The sequence below is a fragment of the Balaenoptera physalus genome (genome assembly GCF_965194825.1).
Source record: "Balaenoptera physalus genome assembly, chromosome: 19".
Lineage (NCBI taxonomy): Eukaryota > Metazoa > Chordata > Mammalia > Artiodactyla > Balaenopteridae > Balaenoptera > Balaenoptera physalus.
The window spans coordinates 67,867,860-67,888,452 of NC_138900.1; the positions used below are offsets into that span (position 1 = coordinate 67,867,860).

At 54.0% G+C, this 20,593-nt stretch overlaps 1 protein-coding gene across 16 annotated transcripts in view; it reads right to left on the minus strand.

Annotated features, from left to right (window-relative positions):
• ANKRD11 (ankyrin repeat domain containing 11) overlaps nt 1–20,593 on the minus strand; it is a 166,495-nt gene that overhangs the window by 74,801 nt on the left and 71,101 nt on the right. For 3 of the 16 annotated variants that reach the window (XM_082437679.1, XM_082437680.1, XM_082437678.1), the window contains exons 3-5: nt 11,567–12,787; nt 9,093–9,384; nt 5,824–6,109 (exon numbers count right to left, since the gene is read on the minus strand). The exons of 7 other annotated variants lie outside the window; for them this stretch is intronic. The gene's annotated coding sequence lies outside the window, so the exon portion shown is untranslated. Of the gene's footprint in view, nt 1–5,823; nt 6,110–9,092; nt 9,385–11,566; nt 12,788–13,840; nt 14,170–18,320; nt 18,466–20,593 lie in introns of those variants that run through there. 6 more of the 16 variants (XM_082437681.1, XM_082437682.1, XM_082437684.1 and 3 more) reach the window with 5 other exon arrangements.

Genomic DNA, 20,593 nt, shown 5'->3' on the forward strand with positions numbered 1-20,593 from the left:
GAAACCGCACCTGAACCCAGATCCGCTACCCTCAACTGCCGAGCGCCCAAACTGCGGACTCGCTCCAATGTGGCCAGCAGGACTCGAGTTTGAAACTGCACACAGTGAAGGGCCCGAAGCACGGCCCCCACGGTCTGCTTGCACACGAGGGTCCGAGGGGCCCTCCGGACAACCTCGGCCCCTGTCCCAACCAGACTGAACCCTGCCCACAGGCTCGTCAGGACACACGGTCCACAGAACCAGACCTTCAGAACTCTCAGGGCAAGAAACGAATGGCCTTCAGCTAGTCAAGTTCAGCCTGGAGGATATTTGTCAGTATACATGTATGCACGTACACACACACCCCATATTTACTCACTTTATCATCCAGTGTTTAGTGAACATTTTTCAGCCCCACAAATGGATGTGACAGGGTCGGGGGAGAAGACTGAGCTCAGGGCATACTGTCGGCCGGCCTGGGTCATTCACTTGGTGACCACAATGCAGCCACGCAAGCTCTCTGGGCCGTGGCCTCCCAGCGGTGCTCATACCGTGTCTGTTCTCTTCCCCCAGACAACTCAAGACCTTTCAAGTCCAAGTGCTGTGCAGCAGTACTGTGGAGGACCAGGAGGGCAGCAGTAGGCAGAGGTCCCCTGCTCTGACCCACCTCCTCCAGCCCCTGGAACCCAGCAAGCTGGCCCAAATGCTTCAGACAGCGCCCAGTGCAGAGGAGGCCCAGGCAAAGCTGAAAGCAATCTGTTACTTCAGCCTCTGCACACCAGGGCTCTCAAAGGCTAGAAATCAACAGTTTGTCCCTGCCTTACAGCCTAACGAAGAAATAAAAAATGCAGTCTTTAAAACATAAGTCCAGGGCTTCCCTGGTGCCACAGTGGTTAAGAATCCGCCTGCCGGGGCTTCCCTGGTGGCGCAGTGGTTGAGAGTCTGCCTGCCAATGCGGGGCACACGGGTTCGAGCCCTGGTCTGGGAGGGTCCCACATGCCGCGGAGCGACTGGGCCCGTGGGCCACAACTACTGAGCCTGCGCATCTGGAGCCTGTGCTCCGCAGCGGGAGGGGCCGCGACAGTGAGAGGCCCGCGCACCGCGATGAAGAGTGGTCCCCGCTCGCCACAACTGGAGAAAGCCCTTGCGCGGAAACGAGGACCCAACACGGCCAAAAATAAATAAATAAATAAATTTTAAAAGAACTAATTTTTTTAAAAAAAAGAATCCGCCTGCCAATGCAGGGGACACGGGTTCAAGCCCTGGTCCGGGAAGATCCCACATGCCACGGAGCAACTGAACCCGTGAGCCACAACTACTGAGCTTGCGCTCTAGAGCCCGCGAGCCACAACTACTGAGCCCGCCACAACTACTAAAGCCCGTGCGCCTAGAGCCCGTGCTCCGCACGAGAGAAGCCACCGCAATGAGAAGTCCGCGCTCCACAATGAAGAGTAGCCCCCGCTCGCCGCAACTAGAGAAAGCCCGCACGCAGCAACAAAGACCAAAAATAAAAAAAATAAAAATAAATTTATTAAAAAAAAAAAATCACACACAAGGCCATGTATTTATTCAACTATGCCCTGTCAAATAACTGTTTCTTGTCTGGATTTTCACCTTTCATACCACTGTCAGTTATTTTAAAACAGTTAACAAAAGTTACTAAAACACATTCGATGGACACACTAACTCAGGCCTGACTCTGACCCCCGTCCCCCTGCACCACAGTCCAGGCTCCGGGCTCAGGGGTTGGGGGACAGGAAGAGGGGTGAGGCAGGGTCTGTCTTTTTTTAAACAACCATAATGTGAGCAGCATGTTTTTCTTGCAAAAATTTAGATAATACTGATACGCTAAAAGAAAAACTAAAAGAAAGTTTAAAAGAAACTAAAAACAAAAGAAAACTAAAGACAAGCCCCCACCATCGGGTCTCCAGCCAAACACTGAATCAATACTCCCCCGCCTCCGTTTAAGATTACAAGTGCCACCCATGAGCAAACTTCCCCTAACTTAACATAGAAACCCACGATTGATTCCCCAAACCTGCTGTGCTCGGTCCCACAATAATTTATAAAACTGCAGGACCTGTAATCACAGCCTGTCTTCCCCTACTGCTCTGTTTAGGAGCAGAAAAGCGGGAAGTCACAGACGGCGCTCACCTCCCGCCTTGCAGAGCAGAGGCGCAACAGTCAATCCAGAACGACTACCTCAGGAAATGCTCCCTCCCAGGGAAGGGGGCACGCGGGCCGCACAAGCCCAGCCCTCCCTCCTGGGACCACCCCCGTTCTGGTTCTCTTCTCTTTGGGCAGCTGCTAAATGAGACGGGCCAGCAGCCTCTGCCCCCTGGAAATGCATACCTATGACCTAAGGCAAAAAAGACGCCATGGTGCTCAGGTCCGAGACAGGCTGAGGACCAAGGTCTCCGGGAATGGGAGCGGGGAGCAGCCACAGAGGAAAGGATTAGTCTGCGGACAAAAGGTTCAACAGAACAGAAATCTGCCAGCAGTGAGCCCTCCCCTTACTGCTTCCTGAGGGACCACGGACGTCACCACCTCTGCTGGAACAGCGGGGACGAGACGGCACTGCATCGGCCCTTTCTGAGAGCCGCTTTCTGCCTGATTCCAAACCTTCGCGTCCCGCTCTGTGGACACCTGCTGATGACTGTGTGTCTGCAGTGACAGAGTCGCCACGGAACGCGGTGCACCAGAAGCAGCACAGCCCAGGTGCAGCGGGTGGACAGCCCCATGGACGAGGGTCAAGGACCCGACACGAAGTGGGCACGTGCGTGGACCGCACTGACCCTGGAGAGCTGCCTCCACCCTCCTCCTGCCCGCCCTCCCCGCTCGGCGGCCACGGGGAAAGGGGGCCGTGGTCAGACCCGCCAGCGCCCTGCAGGATCTCCGCTCCCGTGGAGGGAGGTGCTCCACCGGAAAGAATCTAAAGCACCCTCCTCTGTCCTGAGTCCTGAACTCCCCCCTCTGGAAAGAGAGTATTCTCTAAGCTGAGGCCTGTCCCACACCCTCAGACCCTGGGACGGGGGAGCTTACAGAGGGACCGGCCCCACGGCTGGACCCGTTTGCAAATCTAGCTCTGAGCCAAACACAAAGCCTGTCGGCAAGGGTCAGGGAGTCACCAGGCACAGCCTTGCAGGCTGCAGGGCTGCCGGTGCACGCAGGACAGAAGGCCAAGCACACCTCAGGAAGCAGGCGAGTCCTGCCTGCAACATCTTCCCCTCATGTGCAGGAGGCCACCTGCTCTGAAGTTGTTCTGAGCCAGTGAGGCTAAGGTGTGAGGCTCGGCTCTGTATCGAAATCGAGCTGAGATCCAGAACACAACACCTATCTACACACACACACACACACACACACACACACACACACACACACACACACACACACACACACACACACACACACACACACACACACACACACACACACACACACACACACGTCAATTACGTCTCAATCACACTGGGGGGGAAATAAAACATAAAAATTTTAAAAATTAGAAAGGGACAGGCAACGATTTTTTTCCTCCCTTTTACCTCAATCAGGTGGCCTTCTGATCTTAACATTTTACAGTAACCCACATTTAATATCAAGAGAGTTCGATCCTAACGACAGCCCCGTGGTGGTCAGAAGCAGGGAAGGTCAGTAAGGAGCTGGTTGGCATATATGCGAGTGCCTGTGTGTGAGCACATACACGTGAGTGCACAGCAAGAGGTAGCTTTTCACGGCAGAGTCTGTAAGAGAGAAGAGAGCTTCCAGGCCGTAAAAAGGAAACTCGGGACTTGTCTGCCCATCAGTCTTCACAAAACGAGCAAAGAGTCCCGTGTTCTCGTCCTCCAGCACCAGGGAAGCGTGTGACGTGGGCATTACCGTGGCCGGAGCCGTCCACATGGTGAGGAACCCCCTTCCCAGGAAGTCGGGCTGGTTTCCAGCAAGAGATGAACCAAGTAAGGGAAGGCGACAGCACCCAAAGCCACCCCCAATTCTGCCCGCAGAAATGCAGTTAACTCCCAGCTATTAAGCAACAAACAAAACAGATGTTTTATGCTATCTATAAACTTTTATCTCTTCATTATTTTTTAATCAGACCACTGAGTTGAGAAAACACCAACTAAATGCTTTGTAGGCAGCCCTGAAGCTAACATCGTATAAACAAAACCTTTCTATCATCCTTCTGCTGTAGCTTTTTTGAAAACAGGTTCCGAGAGAAGCTTCTAAGAAATTCCAATTCTCCATGGCCGAGACCAAGAACGCCTGAGTAGATGGCACCATTACAGACACAAGGACCAAGAACTTTCCCAGCGACCACGGCAGCTACGGCAACGCAGGTGGCACTCGCACTGCAAGGTCTCAGCCTTCGGAACCCAGCAGAGCCATCCCCGCCGGCCGGGAGATGGAGAAGTCCCCACCCACGGCAGGGAAGCTCGGAAGGGCCCGCGTGTCCTGGGCTGGCCGAGGGCCGCCCTCCGTGGCGAGAAAGGAGGCGGAGCGACCAGTCCCGACAAGAAAACAAAACCAAAGGACCGGGTCTTCACTCCTCAGCAATTACATTCGCTTTAGGTACAGCCTACCAACCACAGCCTGGAAAGAAGACCACCCCCTGCGGCGGTGGCACTGCCCATCCGTGTCACAGGAAGCCCTCCTCCAGGCCATCACGCACGGGGACACCGGTCCACTTAACAGGCAGCTGTCGTATCCCCCGAGCTACCACCTGGGCCCCAAACCTGCATCGACAAACCATGGAGGGTAAATTTTAATACTTAACCAATCCTTGGGAGATTGGGATTCACATAGAGACACTCATACGTATAAAATAGATAAGTAATTTAAAAAATTATAAAAAATACTTAACCAATCTTATTTAAGGAGAGAAGTCACTCTAAGCTCTCAATCGACTTCAAAAACTTAAGGAACACAGTCGTATTTGTCAGCAAAAGCAGCAAAGAGGCTGCCGGGGTCTCTCCTATTTCTCGGATTATAGTTGTTGAAGTAAAGCCCTTACTGATTGGAAAACATAATGTGGGACTTTATTTTTTTTTTATAAATTTATTTATTTAGTTTTGGCTGCGTTGGGTCTTTGTTGCGGTGCACGGGCTTCTCATTGTGGTGGCTTCTCTTGCTTGGAGCATGGGCTCTAGAAGCACAGGCTTCAGTAGTTGCGGTGCACGGGCTCAGTAGTTGTAGCTCACGGGCTCTACAGCGCAGGCTCAGTAGTTGTGGCGCACGGGCGTAGTTGCTCCGCGGCATGTGGGATCTTCCCGGACCAGGGCTTGAACCCATGTCCCCTGCATTGGCAGGCGGATTCTTAACCACTGCACCACCAGGGAAGCCCTAGAAAGTCACATTTTTTAAAACTTTACTCAACTGTAGTTGATCTACAACGTTGTGTTAATGTCTGCTGTACAGCAAAGCAGTGCGTCGCATTGTTAACAGTGTGACGAGCAGGACAGTCCACGGAGCCTGTCCACCTCGTCACAGCCGCACAGCCGGTTCCCCAGATGCAGCGTGCCAGGCAGCCACCCCACCCCCCACCCCAGGAAGGCCTGGCCAAGAGGCCACAGCCACACACAGCCACTCTGGACGCGCGCAGCCCAGCCTCTCTTCTGGGCTGTGACAGCACAGCACAGCTCCCGGGCAGGGCGAGGCTCTCTGAGACCATGGTCTAGTCTAGATGGCCCCCCCAGAAGGAGGGCTGCAATTCGGGGAGGGGGGTTCAGAGCTGCTGACACTGTAATCCCAAAAGGTACCTGCCAGGGAACAGTATTTCTGAAAGAACTTCAGGACACAAATAATAGTGATAAAACTGCAAGTCGTGACCTGAAACAGTTTACCTCTTACCTCTGGTGGGTGGAGAAAGCAGATCCTTTCCCAAGTGACAAAACGTTCATTTAAGAAAATAATAGTCTTGACAGCATAGATGACATCAAGCAAAACAAACGCTTCAGACGTTCTCACATGATGCAATGAACACTTCGTAAAATGGAAGCCTGGAGACGCTTCCACCCCGACGGGACTGCAGGCATTCCTCACCCAGGCGGGCGTGGGGCCAGCCAGCACCCCGACTGGACACGATGAGCAGGCATTTCTCCTCTGTGGTCATCTGCCTCCCAAACCACAACCCCGTCTAAGGAGAAAACATCAGAGAAACCCACATGGAGGACGTTCTCTAAGAAACACCGCACTGGTGGTCCTCGAAAGTGCCCAGGTCACAGAAGACCAGAAGAGACTGAGGTGACAGGACCACCGAACGCGATGGCGTGTGCCGGGCAGGGCCCTGGGACAGAGGGGGCGTCTGGCAAGGAGTGAGGCTGAATAGTCTGAGTGCGCCTTAATACAGCGCACCAGGGCCAGTTCCGGGAGGACAGACCGCCGGCGCCGACCCGACGACGCAAACAGGCCCGTCGACGGCCCTGTGTGCAGGGCCGCCGAGGAGCCCGGAGCCCGCGTCTCTGAACCATCAAACTCCTGGAGCAGAAAACTGCCCAGGGCTGCTTTCTTCTGAATACCACGTCAGAGACGAGGAACACCGGAAACAGATGCTAAGCAATTCCATTGCAGAAGAAAGGAAACCGCCTTGAGTGAGCCCGTGTCGAATCCCTGCCGGGGACCCACCCCGTCGCCCTCACCCATGTGACCCGGGCACCTTCCTGTCCACGGAGTCCTTCCCTTGTCCCCAACTCACAAAGTTTAAAGCCAAGGAACCCACAAAATGCTCCCATAGCAACTGTGAAGACCCGAGAGGCAGTGGTGCCCAAGCTCCAGTCAGGCAGAGGCACCCGAGGCCGGACCCCCACCCCGCTCCACACCCCCGTCCAGCCCTTCCCGTGCCCGCTCCGCTCGAGCCGGCATCACGGGGAAGGAGTGAAAGTGTACCTTAATCCACACTGCTCTGCAAAAACTAACATCTGTTCTTGGTGACGCATAACTGTGCCAACTGAATGAGAAAAGGGATGTCCCCAAAGGTCCGAAGCAGCCCCAGCAGAGCCGTGGGGACTGGAGGCCCAGTGCGCTCTGCTCTGCGGCCACCCGCGCCACCCGGCACGGCAGCCCAGGGGAGGTCCCGACAAACCTGCAGTCTCCAGGCCTCGGGGCGGAGCTCTCAGGCCTCTGGTCCTAGCTGCCTGCGAGTGCTGCGTTCACTAGTTTTGCTGTGTTCTGGCTCACCTGGTCTCACCCTTCACACTCCCCAAAAGTGAAGGAAGTCAGCTTTACAGGAGCTTTACAGGAGGCAGAGAGGTGCTTGATAAAGAGTACAAACCCATTTCAAGTTGAAGCAAACAGCAACCAGTACCTGGGGGTTCCGAGCTGCTTAAGCCTCACCACTAATGTCTAGAAATTAAACCACACTTCTTGAATTCTTCTGCGGAGGCTTCAGTCTAAAGCACATCGTTACTGGTTCTTCAGACCATTTAAAAACCCAAAAATTGCTAGTAAAAAAAGGAACACGAAGTCCATGTGAGCTATGCTTACTACGAGGTTTAAATACGTAATAATGTACAGATTAGAACATAAGGCACCTTACCTCCCAGAACAGGAACGTGACCCAGACGACCACCCATCATCCATTCAAAGAACCTACTGCTTACAGTGGAGAAGTCACGTATATGGACGTTCTTTTAATTTTTTACCTTTTAAAAAGCAAACCTGCCCGCTGAAGACTACTGCATTACGCTAGGGAGCTTCTGGTGGTTGGTGGTCTGCTCTGTGTATCTCCCCTCCTCCTGCCCACCCTTCTCCCAGTGCGCACACACCCGCACCCATGGGGGACCCCCGGCCTCCTCTGCCTGCTGGGCATCCCAGTCACCCTCCTCCCGGCACCTCAAGTCCCTCGTGCCCAAACACAGCGCCTCCCATCAGCCCCTTCTCTCTGTGTCCCCCGTCTCTGCAGCGACACTGCCATCCCTCCAGGTACCGAGTTGAGGGTCTGGTTCCCCACTTCCCAAGCCCCACAGCAGCCTCGGAGATGGGTCCGCGCCCGCTCGCTGGGCTTCCTCCCCGCCCCCCTTCCAAGACACCCCTTGGTCTGGCGGCCCAACCTCACCTGCGCCCCAACCTTTAGACACACGGGACTCGCAGCTCCAGACTCACTGATTCCTTCACCCGAAAGCCCTTTTTTAAACACCACGGCCATTCATTCTAATTATACTTATTACTCAAAGCCCACCCAAAGCTACCTCCTCAGTAGAGCCATGGGCAAGCTCGATCCACAAGAGAAACAGTCTCCCCGTTCCCACACACCTCCTTCTCACAGGTGCTTCTAGGGGGTCTCTCTGTGAGTCTGACATCTTTCTGCGAGACTCAAATGCCTTGAGAGTCACTCGTGCTCACAGCCTCACGAACAGCACCCGCTGGAGCTGCTGGAGTCCCACGCGCACACACGAGACTCCACCTTCCTTCTGCAGGCAAAGTGAGAACACCCACCCCAGGGGGCCTGTACGCATTAAAAGGGGGAGCGGCTGGCCCAGGGCTGATGGGCAGGAGGCAGCCCAGCTAGGCCATTACTCTTCGTGCTGGAAATCCAGCTGAGTGTTGCATGGCATCTTGCACATACAGATGCTAAATATTTACTAAATAAAAGGAAATACGTCAGACAGTGAGAACTACCATTCTGATCTGCATGAGTTTGAAGTTTATGCCAAAAAAGAATCACCAAGAAAGTTATGGCACAGACTGATTTAATTCTGAGGGCCCAAAATAAGGCAAGCTCCAACCACAGTGTGTCAAAAGTGGCAGTGGGTCCTGACACACAGCTGTGGTCACACAGATCCAGCAAAGCCACAGCCCACAGAGCAGGAGCCAGTCCAGAGCAGAAAGCGCTGGGCAGGGCCCGCGCGGGGTGAGGCGCTCCTGGCCCAGCTGTCCCCAGCGCAGGCACGCTCTCAGACTACGATCCAACCGGCTTCCGCATCCCTGGACACAAAGGGCCTCGACTCCACCAAGCTTGCCGTACTCCTCTCACTAATCAGGAGATGCCTCCTGATACAAAAATATCTCTGACAGACAGTTAAGAGTATTTTCCCCTCCTCATCTCAATAAAACCTGAAAAAGATCACTTTCATATACAGGAATCATGTTTTATGATAAAGAACTTCATTAAAGATGCTTACCGGGTTGTACATCAGAGTTTCATAGTAAATGGCCTGCGGAGTTACATCCAGGAGGTTACTGAGTTATTGGGAAAAGGCCCAGCGTCCTCATTTCCAATTAAAGCAGATCGGCCCCAGCATTATTAGAACGTCAGTCTCAAGGTCCCTTCACAGTCAATTCAGAGACAGCAATTTTTTAGAAGACTAATAAAAGTTGAGTATACAGAACTCCATAACTTTAAAAAGTTCTCCAAACCAGCAAATGTGTAACGATATATTTCGAGTCATTGCAATCCAGATCATCTTAAAAGGTCTGCAAAATTTGGAAAAACAAAGACAGATTTTTAGATCAAGTGACCAGGATGAACTACAGAAGACAAAACCAAAGTGACCCAAGAGGAAGCTACATGGTTCAAATGATCCAAGAGAATCAGGGTCTAAAACTATGAGATGCACCGTCAGTTTGCAGGCAGCGTCTCAGCCGGAAGAATTACGCAAGGAAACTGGATGAGGCCCAGGGAAGGGCCGTGTGCTGCCAGAGGCGTGGGCTGGACCTCGCCCAGCAACCTGTCCTGGGGGCAGAGTCCACACCCCCAGGAGCGGCGGGCACACAGGAAGCCCGGCCGCACAGCACTGCCTTCTGCTGCCGGTCTGCACCCAAAGAGGGAATCAAAGGAAGGGGAACCAGCTTAGGGCACCGACACACAGCTGACGATGTGTGCTGAGTCTGTGAGCATGCGCCAGAAGACATGCACAGACCTACTCTAAAGGGGGGGGGGGGGGGGGCCGATGTTCACATTTCTGTGAGAACTACAGGAGGGGTGCTTACTACCAAGGGTCCACCAAATCAGGAGCCCTCTGAAAATGCACACGAACTCGTGAGCTTACACACTAGGCAGAGGTCATGGACACCATCGGATTCTCCTAAGGCTGTGGAATTTGGAGAGACCGATAAGCATGTAGGCTGACTTGAGTTGTTCAACTACGATTTCTCATACAGGTTGAAGAGCTTAGTACAGCTGTTTACAAAATGTGGTCCAAGGACCCTTAGGAATTCCTGCAGCCCTTTTTAAACTTTTTTCATAGCAGCACTGCCTTTTCAGCTGGGGTGATATTTGCACTCATGACGCAAAGGTGATGGTCCAATTTGCTTAAGAACCTCCATGATGAACCATTAATTAATGAATTATTAATTTCATTAAATACCAAGCCTTTCCGTACTTGTCTTTTTCATATTCTATGTAACAAAATGTGAAATGTACACGAAGCATTTCTGCTGTGTACCAAATAACAGCTGTCTCCAGCAAAAGCATTTTTATATGGAAGAATGACTGATATACAAACTCTACAAACGAGGGTATGTGGCAGACTGTTTCTAGAAAATGAACAAAATGAGACTGCCACTTCAAGGAAAACACCTGACCTAATTTACTGATTTTTGGCCACGATGTGCAGCATGCGGAATCTTAGTTCCCCAACCAGGGATCGAACCCAGGCCCTCAGCACTGGAAGCTCAGAGTCCTAACCACTGGACCGCCAGGGAAGTCCCAGCACCTGACCTGTTTTACTGCCAACGCTAAAATTCAAGCATTTGGTCAAATATTAGAATTTTGGAAAATGCCATGAGCAGATAGCTTTTGACGGCTTAAAGGCTCTTCTGATGAGACTGGTGGTAACAGAAACAAAAGTAGCAAAACAAAATACATCAGCATCTGGAAGACGGAAATAACTGAGCAAACCACAGTTGACCAACTGCCAATGCACAATGCTGCAAAATCCAACACAGGTAAAAGGTCCAGTTACAGGGCAAGAAAGACCAGTGGGTCGAATACAGCTGAGAAGAAACACCTGTGACCCAATGGAGGACGCACGCTGCCAGTGACCATCACCACATGACCATTTGCTGGGTTTCAGTGTCGTATCACATAAAACCTCCAAAATTATATCAGAAAGCTATTAAAGGGAATTCCCTGGCCGTCCAGTGGTTAGGACCCAGTGTTTTCACTGCCGGCGCCTGGGTTCAACCCCTGGTCAGGGAACTAAGGTCCCGCAAGCTGCGCAGTGAGGCCAAAAACAAAAAAAACAAAAAACAACAAAAAAAACAAAAGCTATTCAAATAATCTTCCCTATTCCAACTACATTTTTTTGGGGGGTGGGGGGTGGGTATACTTTAACCAAAGCAACATATGACAGTTTTTCATTTTGGAAAGTACAGTGATTTAGAGTAACATGCAATGGGTTTACTACTCCTACTTTTAAATGAAATTAGAAAATAAGCATTTTATTCACAGATGCCCCTATACAGACAGAAGTTTTCTGGGCCCCTCCGTGTTTACAACATGAGGAGCTCCTGAGATGACAGGGCCCAGGAACACGGGCGTGCAGGAGAGACAGCTACTCCAGGCCCCCGCTCCATCACAGACCCCGCCAAGACCTCACCCACGACAAGACCCTTTAATCCGTGTGCCCCACTCCCTGGATCCCACCATGATCACCATCAACTAGATGAGAAGAGAGAAATGATGAACATATACAAAATCTGAGCGTTTCTCTCAAAGAAGCACTGGCTTCCTGTCTGTCTCCCTGGTGGCAGCCGACGCCCAGGGCCGCGTGGTTCCACATCAGGAGCACAGAGGAGACTGGAGCAGGGTGGCGGGCCTGGCCCGCCTGGTGGGCCTGTCTGTCCATTCGGCTCCACGTGAGACTTGTGGAGGCCAGCGGAGAGTGCCCGCCAGCTGCGGGACGCGGACACCGACACGAGGGCCCGCGCGCCCCGGGTGGGGGCATGACTGGCGCTTTGTCCTGTTTGCTCGGCAAGAACAAGCTGCACTACTCCAGATTTTACAGCAATCTTTTGTAGACCCTGGCCCAGTACTATCCTCTGAACGTCAAGATGAAAAGGATCCAAAATCATGTCATTTACAGATGGGGAAATGAAGGCCTAGCGGTGAGGCTGCAGCACAGGGGTGAACGGACCGGGTCCAGGTCCAAGCAGCCCCCAAGCTGGCTACCAGAACCTCCGGGCGGGGCTCTGCTTCAGAACGTGGCTCAGGGCCCTGAGCGTCAATCCTACTGCTGAGTCCAGGGGCAGAGCTCACTCTCAAAAATGCAGTGTGTGGGTTGCGTTTGGAGAATTTGGCGGCATTCTGAAATAGCTACAGACCCCATGACACTCTACGTGTTCTAAGCCCAGGTTAAGAATTACTGGTCTTGTCTCTGAAAGGAAAATTAAGTGGTGTGGGCAAAGGCACATTGGCTGGACAGGCACACAGACTTCCCAAGGGGCCCAGCGAGGGCCTTGCACCGCCTCTGGACTGGGGTGCGCACCCTCGGACCCCAGGAGACCACAGCCCGAGGCCATCCTTCTCCCTGTCGCCCATCACCAACTCCGCAGTGTGTCACCGCTGTGGGGATGGTTTCCACGCGAAGTGTTTCAGGTGTTCCCTGAACAGAAGGCTGCATCGTCCTGGAGCAACGTCCTGCACAGTCCAGGGCTCTCGGAACTGGGGGACAACACGGCACAAGCATCCGGGCGGCAACACCCCCTCTTCCAGGCAATTCACAGAGAGGTCAGAGGTCAGCAGCTGGCTTTGTTTACTGTCTACTTCCCATCAGAGAAGACCAGAGAGACAATTAAAAGTGATCCAAGATGCCCTTCAGTAGGTGAATGGATAAATAAACTGTGGGACATCCAGACGATGGACTATTATTCAGCACTAAAAAAAAAAAGAGAAATGAGCTATCAAGCCATGAAAAGACACGGAGGCACCTTAAATGCACATTCCTACGTGAAAGGAGCCCATCTGAAAAGGCGGTATGAGCCCAACCACATGATATTCTGGAAAAGGCAAAACTGTGGAGACAGTGAAGAGATGGAAGGGTGAACAGGTGGAGGGAGAGGCTTTCAGGGCAGTGAGATGAGCCTGTGTGAGGCTGTGATGCTGGAGACGCATCATCACACACTCGTCCAAACCCACAGGACCGACAGCACCGAGAGGGAAGCAGAATGCAGACCGTGGACTCTGGGTGACACCATGTCTGTGCAGGTTCACTGCTTTCAACAGATCAACCACTCCGCCGGGTTGGGTGGGTGGGGGTGGAGTGTATATGGGAAATCTCTGTACCCTGCTGCTTGATTCTGCTGTGAGCCTTAAACCTGCTCTAAAAAATAAAGTCTGCTTAATAAAAAAGGTGACCGAACTGCCACAAGCTCACCATGCTGGGCCGGGAGGCCCCCAGGAACACAGCACCTGGTTTACGTAACAAAGGCAGCCACGCCAGGCTGGGCAGCCAACCCCCAGCCCAGTCTCCCACCTCCTGAAGCCCCTCCCACCTCACCTGCTCCCCACCCAGCCCCCAGGCTCCGCTCAACGGGACGCCCTGCTGTGTGAGGGCGGACAGTGTGCAAGGGGACAAGGCCCCTCCTCCGGAAAACGTGAAAATCGTAATTTCATCAGGCACATTATATACACTGCTCTCTAGACTATGTAGTCACCAGAAGTCACATTTTGAAGTTTCACATCATCGGAAGTTAATGCTAGGTTTTAAAGTGCAGAACACGAAAGTTTATACACAGTCTGATTCCTGTTTTGTGAAAAGTACGTAACATATTCACAATTTTTAATTTGTATGTTTATCTTTGAGGGACAGGATTACACATGATTTTTATTTTATTCTTTATATTTAACTTTATTTACCGGTAAGTGTTATTATCTAAATTGTGTCCCCCCCCCCAAAAAGGTTATTTTGGGATCATAACCCCGGAGTACCTCAGAATGCGGCCTTATTTTGAAACAGGGTCTTTGCGGATGTTGTCAAGATGAGATCATCAGGGTGGGTCCTCACCCGGTACGACTGGTGCCGTTATAAAAAGGGGAAATTTGGACACAGACACAGACACGCACATGTGAAGACGGAAGCAGAGATGGGGGTGACGCTTCCGCGAGCCACAGAACACCAGAGGCACCAGCAAATGCAGCAGCTAGGAGAGGCCTGGGGCAGATTCTCCCTCGGCCCGGCAGGGACCAGTCCAGCCGGCACCTCGGTCTCGGACTTCTGGCCTCTGGGGCTGTGGGGGAGTCTGTCTCTGTGGTCTGAGGCCCCCGCTCTGTGGGTTTGTCACGGCCGCCCCAGCAAACCGATACACTGAGTTTTGGTTAATGTGCACGAACTACTTCAATCATGGGGAGCCCTAACTTTTCTCTAAGACACTGAATAGCCTAACTCTTAGAATAAAGAAAAGATTTCTGGGCTTCCCTGGTGGCGCAGTGGTTGAGAATCTGCCTGCCAATGCAGTGGACACGGGTTCCAGCCCTGGTCTGGGAAGATCCCACATGCCGCAGAGCAACTGGGCCCGTGAGCCACAACTACTGAGCCTGCGCGTCTGGAGCCTGTGCTCCGCAACAAGAGAGGCCGTGACAGTGAGAGGCCCGCGCACCTCGATGAAGAGTGGCCCCCGCTCACCGCAACTAGAGAAAGCCCTCGCACAGAAACGAAGATCCAACACAGCCAAAAAAAAAAATTAATTAATTAATTAAAAAAAAGATTTCTACACTTCACTGCACTAAGAAACTACCCTTTCAACAAAAGAAAGCAACGTCATGTACAATTATGTTCAGCGACCTACACTTTGCTTTAATCCGCTCTTTGTAGAAAAGGTAGGGGTTCTCTTGTCGACAGCAGTTTCCCTGCAACCTCAGCGAGCGCAACTCAGCCCGCCAGGTGTGTGCAGGGGAGTGTGCCAGCTGGGCGGGGACAAGACAGAGCTCATTCCTGCGGCAGTTCTGCTCCCACGAACCCCAAATCCTCCGTCTGCCCCAGACTCCACCCACCCCCAACCTCCCATCAGTAGCCAAAAATGTATTTTTTGTTTTAAACGTGTAACAACTGGGAACAGCCTGAGTAAACTCCAAAGGCCCCAGGCCCCAGCACGTGAGAAAGGAGCCTCGAGAGCTGAGATGAGGCCAAGGGCGGCCCAGACGGCGCCCCTGGAGAGGGATGGGAGCGGCATCAGGGATGGGGGAGGCCCACAGAGGGTCCTGCTCGCTCCCCACTAAACCCCCAGCAACTCGCAGCTGAGCCTCTGTGACTGGGCACCAGCCCAGAAGGCCCCCAACGGCCGCGAACGGGCACCTGAAGGGGGACCTGCCCCTCAGGCCACGCGGATCCCTGCGCGGCACATACTCACGGCCCATCACCCTCCCAGGTCAAGCACCTCGAGGAAACCCCACGCTGAGAGGCGAAGCCCTCACTCCTTCCACGTCAGACCGCAGCTCAGCCCACCACCTGGCCGGTCTCGGAGCCTGTCCGTCCTGCCATATCTAAGGGCGCGTGACCTCCGGGACCGAGCACGCGCTCCGCCAGGCTGACCCCATGCCCACGGGTGTGGTCCCTCCCCGCGGCCTCCCACGCAAGCGTTAATGGTCACAAAACACTACGCTGTCCTCCTAGTGCCCTGCAGAAACCGCAGCCTCAGCTCGAACGGTCTGGGTGACAGGGAAGCGAATGGCAGCAGCCCTGAGCCGCTAAGCCTCAGTCTGGGGTGGTCACCACACCCTTCCCTGGGGGGCGCTTCCAGAGCACGAAAGCCAAGCCAGCGCCCCTCTTCCAACCTCACGGGGCTGTCCTAGGACCCAAGACTCTGCGCAGCCCTGTGGAGATCCACCCTCAAAGCGCAGCCCGCCAAGAGCCACCCTGTGCTCGCACCGCCAACGCCTGCCCGCGGGCCCACTGGGAGGGGGAACCCAAGTCGTGAGCCCCTGAGTGGAAACCACACACCATAAACACAGCTTGTTGTTTTAAATAAAACCGAAATCGAACTTCCAAACAGAAACATCTCACAGTCTCTCCTCTCCACACGCCAGCCCAGGGTCACGGTTAAGACCACAGCCCGAGGCCACCGTCACAGGCTCTCTCGGGCACGACCACCCACCGGTTGGCCTGGTGAGGCTGCTGGGAAAAACGCTCTCTTTTAATACTTCTCTATGGCTATCTCTAAATGAGTTTAAGAGAAGTTCTTCCCGCCAGAATCTGTGCTCTCAAATAACTTTCACTAGCTTATGACAGGCGCCCTACTTAAGTAATAAGGGGAAGAGAAAATATTTTGTAGCACACACTTGCAAAACAGCCCTTGGCAGGAGCCTGTCCTCACGCAGTGACTTTCCAAGCAGCTTCCCGAGTACAGACTTGATTACGTCCAAGGCCAGGCTGCCCTGAGTTCCTTATCAGGAAATGCGCTACTGGAATTCCAAAGAGTCCTCAGGACCCACACAGAGCCCGCACCCAGGGCTCAAATTCCTCACATGACCTCCCAGGACTGTTCCACGCACAGGATGCACCACAGTGAACCTCACCGGATCTCCAGCGAAACCTGAGCCAGACAATCACCGAGGTCCTGAACCCAGTCACGCACTGTGCTTCCCGCTTCCTGACTCTAAAGCACAGGAGGCGTGAACACTGTGAGCAGGACACCCTTCAAGACCAGGCGCTCTGGACTGCAGCTCCCGCATGGCGGGCTCCAGGCACACACGTTCGTGCCCACTCTGAGCACCGAGCAGAATGTCCCCAGGCTACACACACGGGCAGAGGCACACATGTCACACCGGTACTCCCTGCGGGGAGGGGCCCCAGTCCCGAAGGTCCAGGCCGTAGGCACTTGCAGGTGGTCCTGGAGGAGAAGTGAAGGTTCGCAGTGCCCAGAAGAACCAGAGAGGCTAAGGTGCCACATGAGCCATGGAAAGAGGACAGTTGCAGAGAGGGAGACAGATGCGCCCCGGTGCGGGGGGCCTGGGGGGCAGAACAGACAAAGAGAGCAGGCGCGGAGTCCCCAGGCGCAGCGTCTGCCTGCATGGAGAAGAAGGACAGAGCCGTCCTTGAAGACAGGCCTCCACGTCTCTCGGAGCTCCCCGGGAGACCAGCAAGCCTGCCCGCCAGCCACAGCCCCACTCCTGCCCCAGCCCCGAGGGAGGCAGTGCCTGCCTCGCCAGCGTCTGGGCCACCGGGCAGCACGAGAGCACCAAGCCCGTAACTCCTTTGTGCATACTACACAACCCCATCTTCCGCTGAGCTGACAACTTATCAGGTCAGAAACGAGGGCACCGACAGCGGCGTGGGAGCTGTGGCTGTCCTTTCCCGGCCACCCCAGCAGGGCTCCCTGGCACTGTCCCACTGCCAGGGCGCCGGGCCTCACACACTGGTGGCCAAGCAGCCCCGAGTGGTCACCAGCTGGGAAGCCTCTACCGGCCACCTTCTCCGGGGGTTGCAGGCCCCACGACTCCTCTGAGACCACTGCCCTCGGGACACGGACCGCAGTTCACTTAAGTCTCAGGAAAAAGTGTGAAAGGGTCGAGAGTGAACAGAACAGCAACTTCTTCCTTGGACAAGGACGGCAGGTGCGAGGAATCGAGAAAACAGGCTCCGCCGTCGACCTAGAGCAGTGGACCCAGTCCTGTCTGTACTGTGCCCAGGCCCCGCCCTGCACCCGGCACAGTTCTAGCACATGACCTCTGCCCCGGAGCCGAGCACTGGGTGATGGCCGGAGACGCCCCCCCCCCCCCACCGCGTCCCCACCGCACACACGCCAATGCCACACATACACCCCACCACACACAGTCCACCATAAACCCACGCTCACTCACCCAACCACCACACCCCCTGCAGCACAATCATGGTACAAGTGTAAAGTGGGGCCCAGGGAGTGCCATCGCCCAGAGCTGATACACCAGCACGCCACTTCGTTCACTTCCTGCCCGTTTCCTCAAGTCAGATGCCAGCACAGTGATCTCCTGCCTTAGTGTAAGAAGGACCCCAGGACGCACTCAGTCTGCCGCTGATCAGCTATGGAACCTTGAAAACCCTACTATTCAACATCTTCGAGGCCTAGAATCTTTTAATAAAAATGTGGAAAACGCCACCTACTTTCTAGGGTTTCGTAGGGGAAGAAAATGAAGGTAAGTGAAAGTATCTGGAGAGCCCGTGCCTCTCGTGCCTCTCACAGACCTTCAGGGTTCCTGGAAGATGCAACGCAGCAGCCAATTCCCGAGTGGGATCCCTCCCGCGTGGCCCGGGGCAGCGTGGGCCCCAGGCCTTGCCAGCAGGAAGGCAGGGAAGGCAGTGCACACGCGCCTCCCGTCTCAGCCCCGTGCCCGCTCCCTGCTTCTGTCCACGCAGAGGCCCTGGGGCGGGAGCCGGAGAACAGAGGAGGAAGGAAGGGAACAAGCATGGGGTCTTGGGGAATCGCATGGCACTTACCGTTTCTGACTTTGTGGACCTTTTGTGAATGGGTAGTTTGCTTATTGGAAGAAAGCAACCCCGGGGCCCTCATCCACCTCAGAGGGCGTTGTCACACGTGAAGACAGGGGCCACCCAGAGACCCTCTGCACACAGACCTAGAAGAGCAGCCGTCACTAGAATGCCCGAGAGACGTCCTGCGGGGCAGGGTAAAAAGAAGAGCCTCAAACACAAAGAAAAGGGATTTTTTCTTTGAAAAGTGAGGTGTTAGCTTAAGGAGGTTAGATGAGCTTACACACCTGATTATAGCTTTTCCCATAAAAAATGCTCAAAAGAGGGTTGAGCATTCGCAGCTGTACCACCCCAGGTTTGGCTGCAAACCTCTGTCCTACCCCCGACCCATCTACCTCCATGGGCCTCAAGCCCAAAGACTGCATCTGAGATGCTAGCGTGAGACCGGGCTGCAATAAAGCCCAGCTCCACGGGCTCCAGCACCCAACTCACACACGCTCTGCCAGAGACCCCTCCCCCAAACACGGGGGCGGGGCCCGGGCTTCCCGCAGCTCCTCCATACGTCACCACTCTGCCTGAGGCCAAGATGAAAATAGACGGGGGTGGAGGGCACGGGTGGGTGAGCTAGGTGGTAAACTTTTCAAAAGAACAGGAAAATTCAAAATCTAAAAACAATCCTTGTTCAAAAAATTAACAAGAACAGGGGCTTCCCTGGTGGCGCAGCAGTTAAGAATCCGCCTGGCAAAGCAGGGGACACGGGTTCGAGCCCTAGTCCGGGAAGATCCCACATGCTGCGGAGCAGCTAAGCCCGTGCACCACAACTACTGAGCCTGTGCTCTAGAGCCCACGAGCCACAACTACTGAGCCCGTGAACCACAACTACTGAGCCTGCGCTCTAGAGCCCATGCTCCGAAACAAGAGAAGCTACCGCAATGAGAAGCCCGCGCACCTCAATGAAGAGTAGCCCCCGCTCGCCTCAACTAGAGAAAGCCCACGCGCAGCAACGAAGACCCAACGCAGCCAAATAAGTTAATTATTAAAAAAAAAATTCACAAGAACAAATTTTAAACAGAGGTTGACCACAACCAGGAGATGGAGAAAATGGACAAGAAGACTTGTGAAGGATGTGCTGGGATCAGACGGTGGGTCCTCAAACCAGATGCAGATGCGCTGCCCACACAGTTCCCAGCCCCGCCCCCACAAACACCCAGGATCCAGACGGCCCCGGTCTCTGAGGTGGATGAGGGCCCCGGGGTTGCTTTCTTCCAATAAGCAAACTACCCATTCACAAAAGGTCCACAAAGTCAGAAACGGTAAGTGCCATGCGATTCCCCAAGACCCCATTCTTGCTCCCTCCTCCGTTCTCCGGCTCCCGCCCCAGGGCCTCTGCGTGGACAGAAGCAGGGAGCGGGCACGGGGCTGAGATGGGAGGCGCGTGTGCACTGCCTTCCCTGCCTTCCTGCCGGCAAGCCCTGGGGCCCACGCTGCCCTGGGCCATGGCCGTGTACACATCCAGGGCCATGGGAGCAGACTCTGCCCCGCCCTGGGCCAGGGACCAGACCGCTGCTCTGCTCCCCTTTCAAACTCGCTACCCTGGCCAGCCCTCAGCTCCATCTGCAGGGTCCCCCACGCAGCTTGGGGGAGCCTCAGTGGCAACCATGAGATGGTGCAGACGACCCTGCCGGACCAAACCCCGCATCCTCACTCTCAGAACACAGTACACCGCAAACCTCACCATCACCTTTCTTTTTTTGGCACTAAGAATACCCAAATCCCTATTCCCAACGGGCAACACAAATAATGATCAAGGTACGTATTCTATGATATACACACAGCACTACATATAAAATAGATAACTAATAAGGACCTACCGTATAGCACCGGGAGCTCTACTCAGTACTCTGTAATGACCTATATGGAAATAGAATCTAAAAAAGAATGGATATGTATATGTATAACTGATTCACTTTGCTGTACAGCAGAAACTAACACAACATTGTATATCAACTCTACCCCAATAAAAATTTAAAAAAAAAAAAAAAAAAAAGGTACCTAATCTACAGTGCACAAGGCCAAGCCATGAAGGTGCCTCCCTGATTCTGTCCTGGTCGACCCCACAGAACAGCCCACCGGCTCGCAGCCCCCTGCATCGCCTTTCCCCTGCCTTCTTCTTCCTCCCACCAAGATCCAAGTGGGCTGCACGGGAACTCCCCGCAGCCAACATCCACCACTGCACAGAGCCCTCGCCCCCTGAGGCACAGCAAGGAGCAGGAGGGAAGGTG